This window comes from Miscanthus floridulus, unplaced genomic scaffold, assembly GCF_019320115.1.
Source record: "Miscanthus floridulus cultivar M001 unplaced genomic scaffold, ASM1932011v1 fs_99_1_2, whole genome shotgun sequence".
Classification (NCBI taxonomy): Eukaryota; Viridiplantae; Streptophyta; class Magnoliopsida; order Poales; family Poaceae; genus Miscanthus; species Miscanthus floridulus.
The window spans coordinates 4,408-23,334 of NW_027097449.1; the positions used below are offsets into that span (position 1 = coordinate 4,408).

Here is an 18,927-nt window from a genome sequence, read left to right on the forward strand (position 1 = left end):
ACAAGCTACACAGACCTAGACTCGGGTATCAGGACCACATGATAGTGCATACAAACCTTCATTGACCTCTGTTGGTTTCTATCTACGCAGCTCCTCGATCTGCACACAAACATGAAACCACTGTCACCACTAAGTTATCGTATAATTTTGCCAATGATCGACCTAACAAAACTAAAATATGCTAATCACATACATGAGACTTAAACCACGTTGGAAACTCTGCTGCTAGCCTACTATCAACATCATCACTTGCCCCTTCCTCTAAAATTTGTCTGTATATTATGTAGCACATATAAGCATTATTATTGGTAATATTTCGTACATAATATAGGAAATAGCAAATCAGCATATAAAAAATCATATTTACTCCACATATGGTCCAACCTCATCGCCGTTATTAAGCACATACCAAGCTAGCTTATTGATTTTGGCTTTATCATCAATGTTCACTGCCCTAATCTTGCTAATGGGCTTAACACCATGCAAGAAAATAGAGGTGTCACCATCTGCTGGCCCATCATGTGAAAAATTGTTGTCCTAGTTATATCTTGTTTTAACATCATCGTCCATGAACCTCTCCCAAAATACCAATGTCTCACTTTCTAAGCAAGCCTCCGCAATTGATCCTTCAGTCCCGGCCCTGTTCCTTAAGAAATTCTTCAACGTGCCCAGTCGCCGTTCTATTGGGTACATCCATCCATACTGTACAGGCCCTCTAAGAAGTGCCTCATCATGTAGATGGATAGCCAACTGCACCATAACATCAAAAAAGGTCGGTGGAAAAATCTTCTCAAGCTTGCATTAGATAAGTGTGATGTCTCATTTTAGCTTTTTCATGGCTTCTTTCCTCAGAGTTCTACTACATAGTTGCCTGAAGAAGTTCCCAAGTTCAGAAATAGCTTCGTATACATCTTTAGGAACAAAACCTCTTAAACCTGCAAGTATGATCCTCTAGAGAAGGACATGGCAAGTATGCATTTTCAGCTTGCTAACTACCTTGGTACCATCTGCACTTATGGATTTTCCTACGTTGCCTGCTGTCGATACGGGACCCATGGGGTTTTCCACGGAGAAGAGAGAAGAAGACCTAGTCCAACTAGGATTCCCTACATGTAATCCTACTAGAACTAGTTACACATAATCCTACTAGGATCTCTACTTTGTAACCGACTAGGACTCCCGCCTCTCCTAGACAATATAAAGGAGGGCAGGGGTCCCTAGATCGGCAGCGACAGACATAACCGACAGAACTCACAACCACAACAAATAGCGCAGGGCGCAATATACTATCTACCCCACACTGGACGTAGGGCGCCATGATTTTCCGGTGTACCGAACCAGTATAAATCGTTGTCTCCCTGCGTTTACTATCGAGTTCCTGCAAACGCTGATACCCCTCCGAACAAATCACCATCCCGGGTACCCCGTGACGGGTTGCCGGTGGTAAAACATCGACAGCTGGCGCGCTAGGTAGGGGTTCTCGGCGCTTTGCGTTCGAGAGCTCGGTGGACCTTAAGATCAAGACATGCCGCGACTTTTGTCGGCTCCCGTTGACAACTCGCCGTAACTCTAGTCGATCTTGTCAGCAACTCGCTGTGTTCACACTCATCATCACCATCGTTCGAAGAAGAAAGTCGACCGGTCCTACTCCGATCAACACCAGATGCAGGGTTCTCGGCCTCAACGACCACAGATAGATGTGGCACCTGCACGGGAACCTGTCAGGGAATGCAAGCACTATAAGGCTACGAACAGCAAGCTTGCAACACGCAGAAATAAGGATTTCCTGCAAAAGTCAACCAAGTCACCGTACAAATCAAAAGGGATTAGCAAGCGTCAATTATGGAAATAGTTTTTGAGCCGCACTCGGATACGACCACCAAGAGTCCAAGACCGTATACAACTGCGTATACGTATACATTTCAAATTGCTTTGAAGCCACGAGCAAGAGAAGGAAGCAAGCATGCAAGCAAGAAAGCACCACACGGCAAGCAAGTATTCTACCAAAGAAATTACATCACACGTCACCATCCATACGACATGCACATATACAGCTCATCTTCACGCGGATTCAAGTCCAACCCAGAAACAAGTCCTACTCCTACTCAAACAAGCAACAGAAGTTCGTACAAGTCCAGAGTCAATTCTATCCAAGACAAGTACCGAATCAGTGCAGAACAGAGGAACATCAGGTTACGACGTCGTACCAAAAGAACTCGACTACATCAAGCGCAGAAGTAGTCCAAGCCTGAAGCGAGCGATCCGTCCGATGACTCTGATCCAGAAACAAATTGTACTGCTACGACTTCGTATACGAATACATCATGGACATGCAAGAAGCTAACAAAGGAAGCAAGCAAGCAAAGCCAAAGGTGTTTGTGCATTGATTTATACATACGACATGCTCATATGAGAGAAGGTCAAGAAATACAAGCTACACGGTCAATAAAGAGAAGACCACCTACAGCAAGCCGACAAGTCACGAGCAAGCAACCAAATTCTGGGAACCCGGCAACACGTTCCGAGTTGTTTCGAGTACTCGACATGACAGTCACTCGTCTGGTTAAACTCATCAGCAAACAACTCGGACGAGCTGTCCGACGACTTCATCATGTTGTTCGACTACATCAAGCAAGTTGTCGACCGATGAGGGTAGCTAAAAGCTAACACCCGAAATAAAAAGCAAAATGGCTGAAAACATGCCTGAGCATCCCGGCCGAGAGCAAAATAGCTGAAAAGACGCTTGAGACCGCCGATGAGGGTAGCTAAAAGCTAACACCCGAAACAAAAAGCAAAATGGCTAAAAACATGCCTGAGCATCCCGGCCGAGAGCAAAATAGCTGAAAAGACGCTTGAGCCTGCCGATGAGGGTAGCTAAAAGCTAACACCCGAAACAAAAAGCAAAATGGCTGAAAACATGCCTGAGCATCCTGGCCGAGAGCAAAATAGCTGAAAAGACGCTTGAGCCCGCCGATGAGGGTAGCTAAAAGCTAACACCCGAAACAAAAAGCAAAATGGCTGAAAACATGCCTGAGCATCCCGGCCGAGAGCAAAATAGCTGAAAAGACGCTTGAGCCCGCCGATGAGGGTAGCTAAAAGCGAACACCCGAAACAAAAAGCAAAATGGCTGAAAACATGCCTGAGCATCCCGGCCGAGAGCAAAATAGCTGAAAAGACGCTTGAGCCCGCCGATGAGGGTAGCTAAAAGCTAACACCCAAAACAAAAAAGCAAAATGACTGAAAACATGCCTGAGCATCCCGGCCGAGAGCAAAATAGCTGAAAAGACGCTTGAGCCCGCCGATGAGGGTAGCTAAAAGCTAACACCCGAAACAAAAAGCAAAATGGCTGAAAACATGCCTGAGCATCCCGGCCGAGAGCAAAATAGCTGAAAAGATGCTTAAGCCCGCCGATGAGGGTAGCTAAAAGCTAACACCTAAAACTAGTCAACCGAAATTAAGCTTAAAAAGACCCTCTAGCTCTTCGTTCCGAAAAGCAAGAGGCTCGGGGGCTACATCCATATAGGAATACTTTTTCCTCGGAAAAGCACAAGCGCCACTCAAGAAAGCACTCGGATGCCGAAGTTTGTCAAGGCAACATTCTATGCCGAGTCGTTTTACATAGCGCAGGTGAAAGGTTGTCAACACAAAGATCTACATCTAACAAGTCATAGCGCGGACAAAGCACTCGACGGATCACAAAAGAGGAAGAAAAGAAAAGTACTCGACAAATTGAGGGATTTCGTCAGGATAACGCATAGAGTTGTTTACAGGGTAGAGTACAACCACGACATGCACATATGATGTCCGGGAAGCAATAGCGAGCAAAAGATTAAGATATATGCATATATACACTGAATACACATGCACATACGAATCTGCATGCATGCAAATGAGGAAGCCATCAATTTATTGGACACATAAATCATGATGGGACACGAACGATCCAACAAGGTGCAAGCACACGTCAAGTCATATACAGGCTGTCATCACATCTACAACTCTGAAATATCAAAGCCAAATCAGAACCAAGCCACGAGCAGCAAGCCGTCCGAGACCAAAGATAGCAACATGTCCGTTCGAATGTCCGACTACTTCGAACACACGAGATGTCCAACCGTGCATCAAGATAGATAACAAACAAGCCAAGACTGACTACTCGGCCGAGGAGTCCGAGTACTCGGATACGATTTAAGCAAGAAGAACACACGATCTACATAACAACTCGGATACGGAAGCCAAGCCAAAAAGAGGAAGGCACACAAGAAAACCCAAAGCTGCAGGCTAGACAAAAGTACACCGAATCTGCACGAACGCAAAATGTTAAGATGAACTCGGATACGAAGACCTCAGCATGAATGGTACAAAATCAAGATCAACTCGGATACAGAGGAATGACCATGAAGCAAGACGAACGACCAAAGAAGCAGGCAAGGCCAAGGCATTTGTGCACTATTTATGTATGTGCACACACGTACATATCAAGGCTCGTACATGATACGTACATTCCTGTCGACAAGCTGTTCTAGCTGGCCAACAAGCAAGCCATCCAACTGGAAGCAAGCAGGCCACTACGACAACCCGGTAATAGCGCAACACTCTCCGAGTACTCCACGACGATGACGGATTCCGGCTACCACTACAACAACCCGCTGACTCCGCCGCGATGCTCAATGACTACCTCGACTACTACTCAGAACCAACAAACTAGTCGGTGATGAATTCCGGATGCTCGACGTGTCTACAACCAACTGCTCGGACGTGGTATCCAACTACTCGTCCAAAATACCCAGCAACTCGGCTGCGGCGATCAACAACGCGGCCACGAACCAAGGGAGCTACATCTATACCATGAGATCAGGAAAAACATGCTCTTGAGAGCTATTTTACTCAGACAAGTCTAGAAACAACCTGGTTTGATCAAAAAAGAACGTCGATGAGGTACGGCAAGAACCAAGACAAGCTCAGAAAGAACCCAGATTGATCAAAAAAGAACCCCGACAAGGTACGGCAAGTACCAAGACAAATCCAGAAAGAACCCGGATCGATCATAAAACAACCCCGAAGAGGTGCTGCAAGTACCAAGACAAATTCAGGAAGAACTGGGATTGATCAAAAAACAACCCGGATAAGGTACATACAAGTTCAGAAAGAACCTGGACGAAGTGCAAACAACCTAGAAGAGGTACATCAAGAACCAGAGAAGTCTAGAAAACGACCTGGATGAATAAAAACAACTCGGAAGAGCATCATGACTTAGTCAAATCAGAAAACAACCCGGATAAGGTACATACAAGTTCAGAAAGAACCTGGACGAAGTGCAAACAACCTGGAAGAGGTACATCAAGAACCAGAGAAGTCTAGAAATGACCTGGATGAATAAAAACAACTTGGAAGAGCATCATGGCTTAGTCAAACACTAAGCTCGGGGGCTCGGCATTCGCTTCAACTACGCTCAGGGGCTCGAATTCAAGGATGAAAGACCAAGAATACAAGTACTCAAGACTACAACAAAGACAACACATCAAGACCCTTCATCCGATTTCTATTCTAAAGAAAAGTACTTGGAGAAGACTCGGGGGCTGCGGGATACATAACCCCAAAAATTTTTTAAAGACAAGAATCTAGACCCTCCAACTTTTGCAAGCAAAAGCAAGAGGCTCGGGGGCTACACTCAGTGAGTGCAATTTTTACGAAAAATTGCACCCACCGAAAAAGAACTCGGAGCAACCAAGAAGACTAAAGGGACCCTCTGGCTTCTTGTCCCAACAAGCAAGAGGCTCGGGGGCTACACTCACTGAGTGCACTTTTATCCAAAAGTGCACATCAGCCGAAGAAAAGATAAAGAAGACCATCTCAAGGTTTCACTTCAAGAAGAACCTCGAACGGATTTACAACAACTCAACGAAGACCAAGAAGAACAAGAAGGCTTCCGAAGCTCATCCATGAGATGCTTGGGGGCTTGTCGATACGGGACCCATGGGGTTTCCCACGGAGAAGAGAGAAGAAGACCTAGTCCAACTAGGATTCCCTATATGTAATCCTACTAGAACTAGTTACACATAATCCTACTAGGATCTCTACTTTGTAACCGACTAGGACTCCCACCTCTCCTAGACTATATAAAGGAGGGCAGGGGTCCCTAGATCGGCAGCGAACATAACCGATAGAACTCACAACCACAACAAATAGCGCAGGGCGCAATATACTATCTACCCCACACTGGACGTAGGGCGCCGTGATTTTTCGGTGTACCGAACCAGTATAAATCGTTGTCTCCCTGCGTTTACTACCGAGTTCCTGCAAACGCCGATACCCCTCCGAACAAATCACCGTCCCGGGTACCCCATGACGGGTTGCCGGTGGTAAAACATCGACACCTGCATAACCATTTGGAAACTTGACACCTTTAAGTAACTTGTAAAATTCTGATATGTGTTTTTTCATCATGACATAGTGAGCTTTTGGGAATTTAAGCGAGGTGCCTTGCTGCACGCCGTGATATTGAGGCCTTATGTTCATATCATGCAAATTTAGCCTAGTGTTCGTTGTGTCCTTTGTCTTGCCCTCCACTTTCAGCAATGTCCAAAGAATATTTTCACATATGTTCTTCTCTATGTGCATGACATCAAGATTGTGTGGCAGCAACATGTCCTTCCAATATGGTAGCCCCCACCAAGCAGATTTTCGATTATAAATCACTGGCTCTCCATGCTTTGTTTCTTTTTTCCACCGTGCTTACTTGGGCAGACATCTTTCACCTTCTTGAGTTCCTCAAGGACCTCCTGTAAGGTGAACTTTTTCTGGCGCATCTCGTTCCTCAGTTTTTCCATCAAAATCCAAGCTCTTCCTCCAAGGGTGATTCCTAGGAAGGTAACGACGGTGTCCAAAGCAGCCTAGCTTCTTTCTTAGGCTCCTTGACAATGGATTTTTGTCGCAATAAATACATGCATAATAACCTTTTATAGTTCGGCCTGACAAGGTGCTCAATGCTGAAAAATCATGCATGCACCAAAGCACGGCAGCGCGCAGAGTGAACCCTTTCTTATTATCAGGATGTAGTACATGAAAAGTGTCTGCATCCTTCCATAGGTCTTTTAGTTCTTTTATAAGAGGCTCCAAGAATACATCAAAATCCTTTCCTAGAGAGGTTGGGCTCAGGATTAGTAGAGATATAAAGCAATTCGATGGGTTCACACATTCCTATGGTGGTAGGTTCAGAGGCGTTACAAGAACAGGGCACATACTATATGTCGAGCTAAAGTTACCAAATGGATTGAAACCATCTGTGGCGACGGCAAGCCTCAAGTTCCTTGGATCATCTGCAAAAGTTTTGTGCTTTCTATCAAAGTCCTACCATGCCTCCCCATCTGCTAGATGGCTCATTTCACCGGTATTCTTCTCTCGCTTAGTCTCGTGCCATTCGGCATCAACTGCTATTCCTCGAGTAGCAAATATCCTCTACAACCTCGGTATTAGTGGAAAATGCCTCAAAACCTTATGAGCAACCTGCCTGCTACCATCTGCATCCTCCCATCTAGACTCTTTGCATTTTGGGCACACTTGCAATTTCTCACGATCACCCCAAAATAACACATAGTTGTTCTTGCACACGTGGATACTTTCATAACCTTGTCCCAATTCTTGAATATATTTGTGTGCCTCCTCACATGATTTTGGTACATTGCTCGTAAGGAATACATCTGACAGCAACGCTAATAGTGCATCAAAATAGTTGTTGCTACCTCGATAGTGGGACTTGATATAGAGCAACCTGACAAGGAAGGAGAATCTTGAGAAGGTAGATCTAGAAGAAACTGATTGCTTCAACTCATCCAACACTCTTTCAAACTTTGAGACTCTTCCAGCCCGCTCTTTAGATGTCAACAGGTTTTGAACTAAATCATCAAAATCTAGTAATATATTATCGTCGTCGTCTCTTGCTCCTCCTCCGCAATCCAACCATCATGATGCGATCCATGCACATCTGATGGCTCTATAATGTCAGTACCTCCTCCCTCTTCCCCATGATGAATCCATGTGGTGTATGTGGGTGACATTCTATATATAAGTAAGTCATCCTTCACCTCCTACCAAGTTTTATCCACTTGGTTAAGACATTGAGTACACGAGCAAGGGATCTTTTGCCCCGGGTATCTTTGTTCAATTGTATACATGAACTCTTCAACTCCTGTGATGAACGTTGGTGAATCTAGGATCTGTCCATCTATTGAAGCAAAAGTATGCAAAGTCCGTTAGAGTTTAGACCATTGGGTGGACAATGGCAAAACTAGCATTAGAACAAAGAATACAGTGTTCGAGAGCACTAATCTATGCATATGTTCATATCATACTATGGGACAGTCTGGTTTTCTATTTTTGTGTGACAAAAGCAGTGATTTCAATTCAAATTCATATAGAATAGCCTCTCTTTATGTGTACTTTACTTTATCATGTATAGAAAATGCAGTCCTATAATCATAGAAGAAGGTACTCATACCTTTGTTCTACGAACTAGCATGGCTTGGCTACAAGCCGCCTCTGCTGTGGCACACACCTAATCATGTGAATGTCAATGCCACCACGCTCCACCAGGAGAGCTCTGCCACGCCACCAAAAGGACGCCTGGGCCACCACAACAGACCGGGGATCCTCCGCCTCTGCCACCACCGCCGTCGCTGCAAGTCCAGCGGGCATAGATTTGTTTCCACTTGCAGGGAACATCCAATTTAGGTCAACCTATAGGGCATCCACATAGCCAATAGGATACTATAGTGACTCCAAAGAGATGTCAGCGCAGCCAGGTGTCTAGCGCAATGGTAAAAATGCTCCATTTCTTGGTCCAGATCCCGAGTTTGACTACCAGGTATCATACCTTTTTTGAGAAATTAAACCCCGACGACACACATGGTACAAGTGACACGCAAACCGTCAGGTCCCACATGTTGGATGGAGATGGAGAAAGGTCCTACAGGTACACGTGACACGTAAGCCGTTAGGTCCCACAGGTGGGATACAGAAGGACCGAGCGGAGACTTTTATGATGAATTGCAAGCGTCAAGTGACACGCAAGCCGTCGGGTCCCACAGGTCGGATGGAGATGGGCCATCGGGTCCCACAGGTTGGATGGAGATGGGTCGTCGGGTCCAATAGCTACACGTGACACGTAAAGTGACACGCAAGCCATCGGGTCCCACAGGTCGGATGGAGATGGAGAACGATCCCACAGGTATACGTGACACGTAAGCCATCGAGTCCCACAGGTCGGATGCTGAAGGGTCCCGCAGGTACACGTCGAATGGTGAAAGGACTGAGCAGAGACTTTATGATGAATTACAAGCGTCATGGATGAGTAACTGCAGGTCCCACAGGTACACGTCGGATGGAGAAGGGTCCTATAGGTGCGACGAGACTTTTATGATGAATTGCAAGCATCACGGATGAGTAACTGCAGGTCCCACAGGTACATGTTTGATGGAGAAAGTACCAAGTGGAGATCTATGATGAAGTATCGTTCATTACAGATCGAATATTGTTCATCACAGATGTGTAATTAGTTCAATGACGAAGTACTATTCATCATAGTATTAAAGGAGATCGTCACAGATGAGTCGTGCGAGTGATCTGCGATGAAACCATGTGCTCTTCTATGACTTTTTTGTGACGATGCCTGATTTCGTCATAGATAGGGAGGGTTGGAGGATCGTCACCGCTGATCTATGATGAAACCGAAATATTCATCATAAAAAGTGCTCTTCTATGATAGTTTTGGATTCGTCATTAAGATTTTCGTCATAGAAGTGGATATATTTCTAGTAGTGATTCTTTCAACACTTGCAGTAGCCACCGATAAAAGCAATACCAATTTGATAAGTAAATAGACCCATTGATAAACTTTATCCCTCTTTGTTTCAACATGTTTTACTAAGAGGTCAACAAGATTGTTTAGGCCTTTGAAAATTTCATCTTTTCTCATGTCATCAATAAAGTTTTCAAGTTGCAAATCGAGTCTTAGCAAGTCAGAGCTTGAAAACTCATTAGGGTAAAATTCAGCGAGTCTATGTACCTTGTTTGCATCAAAAGAAGCAAAGGAATTTGTTAGATTCAATGCAGCCATACAATTAAGCAACTCCATATTTACCTCATCAAACTGATTGTCAAGCTCTTGAATAATTTTATCAATGACTCCAATATATACTTCTCTTCTGAAATGATCATCATTTGTTTGGTCCAGAGCAAAACGTGCTGATATACCATACGACACATAATTATTTTCCATTCCAGGAACTTGAATGCCAAATTTGTTGCAAAATATTGTAACCCTTTGAAGAAATGAAACCCACCCTTGACCTCATTTGCTGCATTTTACTCTTTGCCAAACGAACAAGTGACATTGCATTAAGAATTTCTTGGTCTTTTCTTTGCAAACACTCAGACAATTCATTTGTGTGTCCAAGAATGTCGAGCATCAAATGAGCACTGAAAATGAAATCAAATGACTCAAACACTCCAACCATAGTATGTATTTTTGGCCAATCACCCCTTTGTGAAGTATCTCGTCCAAGAGCTATGAGTACATCATGAATTGTGGGATACATAGCAATCATGTTGGCCAATCACCCCTTTAATCTCTCATTTCATGTTACTAGCCCCATCGTAGCCTTGACCATGGATTTGAGTTATAGTCAAACCATGACTAACTAGTAAAGATTGAATTGCTTCCTTAAGTGATGAAGAAGTAGTATCATCTACATGAACAATTCCAATAAACCGCTCACATGGCCTTCCAAATTTATCTACATAACGCAAGCAAAGGGCTAGTTGTTCTTTATGAGAGACATCACTAGACTTATCAGCTAAAATTGTATAGTGATCTTCACCAATTTCTTTAATGACTTGATCTCTAGTCTCCATTGCACAACATTGAATAATTTCTTTTTGTATATCTGGGCTAGTCAATGTGCAATTACCTGGAGCATTCTTCAAAACAAACTTGTCCACCTCTTCATTATTTGCTGCAAAGCCACTTCAAAAGCTCAATGAAGTTCCCTCTGTTGGTAGACTCTTCACTTTCATCATGCCCGCGGAATGCCAATCCTTGCTGCAAAAGAAATCTCAAACATTTAAGTGAATAAGTCAACCTAATCTTGTAGAGCCGCCGCTCCTCATTATCCACCTTCACAATTTTATCACCAATTGCTCCATGGGAGTCATAAATAAGTTATATCTTTCTTGAGCTGCGTTGTGACCACTTGTTACACCACCCACATGTAAATCAAGTGTATCAATCCCAATTTCTCCAACCACCTTCCACAAATACAGATTTTTTTAGTTTTCTCCTTTCCAAACAAATAGCACACAAAGCAAAATGCTGCATCCTTCTTGATACTATATTCAACCCAATGATATTTGTAAAACCATATAGGATTGAATTGCCGATCTCTATCTCCGATTTTTCTACTTTCAAATCATGTCCATAAGGTTGGAATGGGCCTTTTAGGATATATGATCTTCGCACTGCATCTTGATTGTCTTTCCCCTGGATCAAGTGGAAGCTGACTGATATCATAAACCGGTTCCTTTTCTGCAACTGGAGGTGGACCTGATGGCATTGAAATTGGAGTCACATTTTGTGCAATCACTCAATCTTGATCTGGTCCACCTTGTTCTTCAAACTGCTCTTCTAAAACAGCAGCAGCCACAGGAGAGAGAGAAGCAGCCTTTTTCTTTGATTCATATTTTTGAAAAAGAGAGGCAATATCACTAGTCCTCTTCATAGTTCAATGTCTACAATAGAATAAAATATTATTTCAATTCATCATTCCAATAATGTAATGATATAGAGAAAAAAATCATACCCTAGAATTAAAATTAAATAGTCCAATAATATATTCTAATGACTTTGATAAAAAATATATTCTAATGACACAGAATAAAATAAGGTTTTGTGTACCTTACGGCTCGCGGCCAGTGGACGTCTGATGCCTGATGGTAGATCGTCGATTCGTTGTCGCTGATCACCGGCTAGTGGCCACCAGCAAATCAGCAATAGCTGATGCGTGATACTCATACGCAAGTCTGTAGCTCTAGGGAGAGATTGGGAGAAAAAATTGGAAACATGCCTAAACGAACAGGCTAATTGACTGAAGGTTTACGTACTGCAGAGGACTCACGTGGCTACTGCAGTGATGCTCGCCGTCTGGTGCCTGCCGCAGTCTGCGGTGCCGCCGGCGCGCCACCGCCGCTATGCGTATTCTACGAAGCACAACACAGCGGAGGGATAGGAACCGCCGCACTCGCACGATGCGTATTCGCGAAACAGGAAAGGCCGCGGACGCTCGGCGTATTGGCTGTTTAGATCCGTATTTTCCTATATCTATGGGCCTTGCATGGGCTTTGCGCATACCTCCGCCACTGGCGTAGATGAGCGGTTGGCGTGCGAAAAGATTTTTTAATGCCCAGACTGTCTCCGACCAGCGTTACCTAAAATATAAGATTCATTTCATGTTTGGGTAGCGCTACAAGTAAAAAATTCAATATCTATTTTTTTGTCTTCTCCAACAACGAGACCCAAAAGAGAACTTCTTCTTTAAATGAGTCCAGGAGAGAGGATACTCAGATTTGGGTTATACCTCTCCTGATACTCAAAATAGGTCTTACGTATAGGTACTCTGTTGAAGACTATAGGTATTCTGTTCGAGACTCATTTTGGGTTTAGGGGTCTCCTGTTGCAACTAAGCCTGGGCAAAATACCCGATACCCATTACCCGTACCCGAATTACCCGAACCCGGACCCGAATTACCCGAACCCGAGGTACCCGATCCCAAATTCGGATAGCGATTTTGATTACCCGAAATTAGTTTGGGTAATTCGGGTAATATCCCCCGGTACCCAAACTACCCGAACTACCCAAAGATTTGTTTTGTCTTTGTATTTATCATGTGTTGTTAGCTGAACCATTTAACTTATCACTTTATTAGAATATAATTCTCTCTATTTGAATGAGTGACTGTAATATATTATTCTCTACAAATTGCTATTGAAATTCTATACAAATTGCTGCTGAAATTATGTATAGATCGCTACTGAAATTTAGTGTAGTTTGTTGTTTTCTGTAAATTTAGATATATCGGGTAATACCCGAACCCGAACCCGAATTATCGGGTACCTGAATTATCGGGTACCCGAATTTACGGGTAGTGTTTTTTCGGGGTAATATCGAGTAGCAATTTTTATTATCCGAATTTTGAATTACCCAAATTACCCGACCCGAAAAATTCAGGTAACCCGAACGCCCAGGCTTAGTTGCAACAGCCTCCGTGCCAACCGTCTGCATATTGCGCTTTTGCTTCTGACAACTAACGTTCGCATGCTGTAGTGTGCTTGGTTCGTTTTTTTTCCTCCCCCCGGTTCGATTCTGGCAGACACTGGGGCTGCTCTTAGGCGGTTAGGCCCAGATTGCATTTAATTTCTTAGCAAGGCCCCAATGGGCTTTAGTCGAGTCGCTCTGAAACTCTCCTACTCTCTCCCCACTTTAGCTGATCACGGCACGGCAGTTTCCAATAAAAAAGCTAATCAACTCTGCTGTGCTGTCTCATTTGCTTGTGAGTTCTGTCCGCTAATTAATTGTCTAGTACTTGTCAAACAAGAAGAAGCCAGGGCACTGTTCGGCTGATACATAAGCCGACTGATAAGTCGACTGAAGCTGTTTTATTATGAGAAAAACATAATATAGATTTTAGTTGTTAAGTTCAAGCGAACAGCGCTAGAAGACCTGCAAGATTTGGCAAAGCACAGCTACATCCCCGTATGTTGAGAGATTAGAAAACAAAATTCCGCCTTGAAGCGCAAGAAGGTACAGTCAGCTAGTACTATTAGGTCACTGACTAATAAGCAGACACGCCACACGCATTCCTCAGGGTCATAGCTAACTGCTGATGCCCGCAATGTCGGAGACGACGGAGGTGAGACTGCACGGCGCATGGGGCAGCGCGCACGCCGCCATGGCCCGGAACCGGAACGCGCTGGCACTCAAGGGCGTGCAGTACGAGTATGTGGAGGAGGACCTGGACAACAAGAGCCGGGCCCTGCTGCACCTGAACCCGGTCCACGGCAAGGCCCCGTCCTCGTCGTCGACGGCCGGCCGCTCGCCGACTCGCTTGTCATCATATCGAGTACGTCGACGAGACGTGGCCCGAGAGCCACGGGTACCCGCCCGCGCTGCTCCCGCCGCGGGAGCCCCGCACGCGGGCCGCGGCCAGGTTCTGGGCGCGGTTCTTCCACGACGAGGTGTCGCCGCTGTCGCGCCCGGTGGTGTTTGCGGACGGGGAGGCAGAGCGTGGGGAGCTGGTGATGGAGATGAAGGCGCGGAAGGGCGAAGCCCAGTAAGGCCCAGTGGGTGCAGATGAAACCCCCCCAAAAAAAAATCAGTGCTTACCCCCACATCTTGGCCCTTTATGCACCCCCTTGGGCCAACAAGCTGCACCCCCCACTGGCCCAACTTCCCAAACCAGCAGCCCAAATGCATCAGCCATCAGTAATCAGCCGGCAGCAGCACGCCGTTTCCAATTCCCCTCCCTCACCCGCCAGCAGCCCAGGCAGCCCTAGCGCCACGCGATTCTGATGATCGCGGATCGCCTGCGCCGCCGCCCGCGCCAGTTGCCTTCGTCGCTGCACCTCGCGGCCTCGGCGCCTCGTGGCCGTCGCGGTAAAAAACGGCGCCCTGCGGCTCTGCGCCCCTGCCAGTGCGAGTGCCAGTGCCACCGTGCGCCGTAGCGCCAGTGCGTGTGCGCCCAGTGGGCAGCGGCCCAGGAAAAAAATAGTGCCACGCCCACGACGCCCTGTCGGATTAGGTATTATTTCTTTCTCAATTAATCTGATTTGTTATATATATAATCGGAAAGCCCTAATGATTGGGTATTCTTTTTTATATTGTAGGGTTTATCGGTACAGCCGGGTTTCAATTTGGGAATTGGAGTGATCGCACCGGAGAATTTAGTCTTGAATTATTAAAGGTGCGACTTAAACATTTGGCATGTCATCCTATTTCGAATTTCCCATAGGTTCTGTTCTTGATTCCTAAACTATGCAACCAGCGAATTAGTACATACTTACATATTAGGTTACTAATGACAGGTCAATTAATGGAACGATTTTACAAAAGGAAAGCACCAGAGCCGGATAGTGGCAATAATGCTAGAAATTCACGTTTTGATGATATCAACTGGGAGGAGGAGATTAAGTTTGATCCAGGATTAAGGAAACAAATTGATGATTATCATCCTAATGTTAGAGAGAGGGTGAGAAGAAAGTACTTGGAGAATGGGCCTTGCCAACCTCGCACAGTTCATTTTCCTGTGACAAATATTGGAGGAATTCCAAGAAGGTTTGTTCCAGAATGGTTCGATGAGTTTGGAGGTTGGCTTGAATATAGTGAGTCCAAAGACAGAGCATATTGCTTTTATTGTTTCTTGTTTAGAGAAAAGAAGGATGGCGGATATGAAGCATTTGTAAAAAATGGTTGGAATGGCTATCATAGAAAGGAAAGGCTACAAAATCATGTTGGTAATGTCGGTGGCTCACACTATCTGGCAATGAAGAAATGTGATGATCTCTTACAAACAAAACAGCACATTGATGTTGCTTTCCGTGATGTGAGTGAATCTGCTAAGAAGGACTATTTTACTCAGTTTGAATGGGTCTATTGATGTTGCTAGAATATTGGTGAAGCAAGGATTGCCGTTTCGGGGCCACGACGAGTCGAAGAAGTCCTTAAATAAAGGGAACTTTAGGGAATTTCGTAATTTTGCAGATGAGCAAAATCCGACCTTAAGAAAGGCAGTAGATAAAAAGAATTCGGATAACAACCTTTTGATTGCTCCTGAAATACAAAAGGATATTGTGCATTGTTTTGCAAAGGAAGTGCTACACTCTATTCTAGAAGAAATTGGGGATGATGTTTTTTGCTTTCTAGTTGATGAGTCGAGAGATGTTTCTTGGAAAGAACAAATGGCAGTGGTCTTAAGATATGTAGATAAATGTGGAATTGTTAAAGAGAGATTTGTTGGTCTTGTTCATGTGAAAGAAACAAATTCTGCAAGTCTCAAGTCTGCTATTGATGCATTATTTGCTGATCGTAAGTTAAGCCTAAAGCAAGTTAGAGGCCAAGGATATGATGGTGCTAGCAATATGCGAGGTGAGTTCAACGGCTTGCAATCATTGATCATGAAAGAAAATAGTTCGGCTTATTATGTTCACTGTTTTGCTCACCAACTTCAATTAGTCCTTGTGGCCATTGCGAGAAAGCATAAAGGGGTTAGTGAATTTTTTACTATGATTTCTATGTTATTGAATGTGGTGGGTGGATCATCTAAGAGAAGGGACATGATTAGAGATATTAATCTTGAAGAAATGAGTAAAGCATTAGGCTGCGGGCAACTTCAGACTGGGACAGGGTTAAATCAAGAGCAAAGTCTTCAAAGACCTGAAGATACTCGTTGGAGTTCCCATTATAAATCTCTCAAAAGTTTGGTTGACATGTTTCCTACAATAGTCAAGGTACTAGAAATTGTGGAAAAAGATAATAAGGATTGGAAAATTAGAGATCAAGCATCAAACCTTCTACGATACTTCCAGTCTTTTGACTTTGTCTTCTATTTGCATCTCATGTTGACTATATTAGGAATCACAAATACCTTGTCATTAGCATTGCAACGGAAGGATCAGGACATAGTGAATGCTATTAAATGTGTGAAAGCAACGAAGTGCCAATTGGATGAACTTAGAAAAGAAAAGTGGGTGAAACTATTAGATGATGTGCATGGATTTTGTGACAAGAATGATATTTGCAAATTGGAAATGGAAGATGAATATATTGATCCAAAGAAGCGGAGGCATAAATCTGGAATTACAAACAAGCATTATTATCAAGTAGATTGTTTTAATGATGTTATTGATTGGCTACTTCAAGAGCTTGACAACCGCTTCAATGAGACAGGCTCTCAATTGCTTGTTTGCTCAGCAGCTTTTAGTCCAAGAGACTCATTCCATGATTTTAGTATAGAAAATTTGATGAGCCTAACGAAGCTTTATCCACATGATTTTGATTCTGGGAATTTGAGGGATCTTAACCACGAGCTTGGCCTCTACATATATGATGTGAGAGATGATGAAAGGTTCTCCGACCTACAAACTTGTTGCCGAGCTTTCTCAAACAATGGTGAAGACTAGAAAACACGAACGTTATCCAATGGTTTACCGACTTTTGAAGCTTGTGCTTGTGCTACCTGTTGCTACTGCTACAGTTGAGAGGTGTTTCTCAGCCATAAAAATTGTGAAAACAGAATTGCGCAATCGCATTGGTGATATATATATGAGCAATAGCCTTATTTGCTATGTGGAGAAAGAAGAGCTGTTGAAAGTCACCAATGAGGCCGTGGTTCGTCGCTTCATGAAAATGCAAGGTCGTAGATTTGATGATGAAGGTTAAAGGTAATATTTGTATTTTTTTTCATTGGTTCATTTTTTGGTCTTAAAATATTGTTCGTGGAATTCTTCGGTTTAGTAATTATATTTTATCGCTTCTTTATTCTTGCACCCCCCTCCACTTCGCTCTAGCTTCGCCACTGCACGGATGGCCGTGATGGAGGCCGGGATAGTGGAGGACTTCCCAAGCGGCGAGGGCCCGTTCGTGCACAGGTGAGGGCGAAGCCCCCGGCTGCTCGGATCCCTGGACGATACCGCGCGTTCACGTTAGCATGGCCGCGTTCGACCAGCTCGCCGCTGGGTTCGGGACCACCGTGCCGCACGAGCACCTTCAGGCCCCGGCTCCTCCAGCAGAAGGCGAGGCCTCGCGGTGCACCCACGTGACGTGTGCACACTTGATTTATCTCCGTGTTGTAGACTGTTGTTCATCGCGAATGTGTCAGTTGTGTCACTTGTGTGTGTGGTTTCTCAAATAACAAGGAGTCAAGGACCCTTGCTCTTGCTTATAGTTTTTTTAGTTTTTTTAGAGGATTTATTAGATTTTTTTAGAGAAAGAGTTGCCCTTCTTTATTCAACAAGATACGAAGTACAATCCTTTCAAAAAAAAAGATATGAAGTACAAACTCCATAGGAGCAACAAACCAAATATGTCTTCCTAATGATAAATTAATAGACCTCATAGTTAGACAATGAGCATCAAAATTGGAGCGTCTTCCTTCACGAACGAACTCCACTCTTGTGAAGCTCTTCCTCCTTGACTTGATCTCCAAAACTAAGGGAACATACCTTCAACAACCCTCTTCATGGATGCTTCTCACTGCATTGACATAGTCGCTTGCCACCCTGAAGGTTTGAAGGCCAAGATCACTAGCAAGGGTCAGACCATCGCGTGCAAGGGTCAGACCATCGCGTTAGGCTACCACCTTAATCGCCTCCGTGTCGGTGTAGCTCTCAAGAACCAGCGCAAACATACCCAAGAAGCTGTCATCTTCGTCCCAGGCCATAGCAGCTGCAGATGCCTTGCCCGAGTTTTTAAAGGTCGGGAGGTCGGCGCATCCACGTTGATCTTCGCAAAATCCCCTCACTGGCTTAATCCAGCGCACAACTGGGCCTCATGGGTCAGTACTTGGCATATGAAAGCTGTGATCTCCTCCCTCTCCAAGGCCCAAACGCACTTGGCTAAGTTGCACTCCAAAAGAGCATGCCACCAAGAATCAGCTTCACCACACAAGGAACACCCCCTTGTCCAGCACCATGTTCTTGCAATGTCGAACGTCTCCTGTCGCGATGGAGAGCCTCGCCAATCGGCACAGGAATACACATATTTAATGGAACTTTGATTCTCCATAACTCGCACCATTCCTTCTCCTGCGCTCCGGTGTCTGACCTACCTGTTCCATCTCCACCCAAGTAGCAGTTGTCTCCAGTCTTCGTACTAACATCCG

The 18,927-nt window shown here is 44.5% G+C and overlaps 2 pseudogenes; both read left to right on the forward strand.

Moving 5' to 3' along the window:
* Window positions 1-13,944: 13,944 nt before the first annotated feature.
* Window positions 13,945-14,386, forward strand: LOC136533561 (glutathione S-transferase U10-like; annotated as a pseudogene).
* Window positions 14,387-15,141: 755 nt separating this feature from the next.
* On the forward strand, window positions 15,142-17,486 carry LOC136533563 (uncharacterized; annotated as a pseudogene).
* Window positions 17,487-18,927: the final 1,441 nt, after the last annotated feature.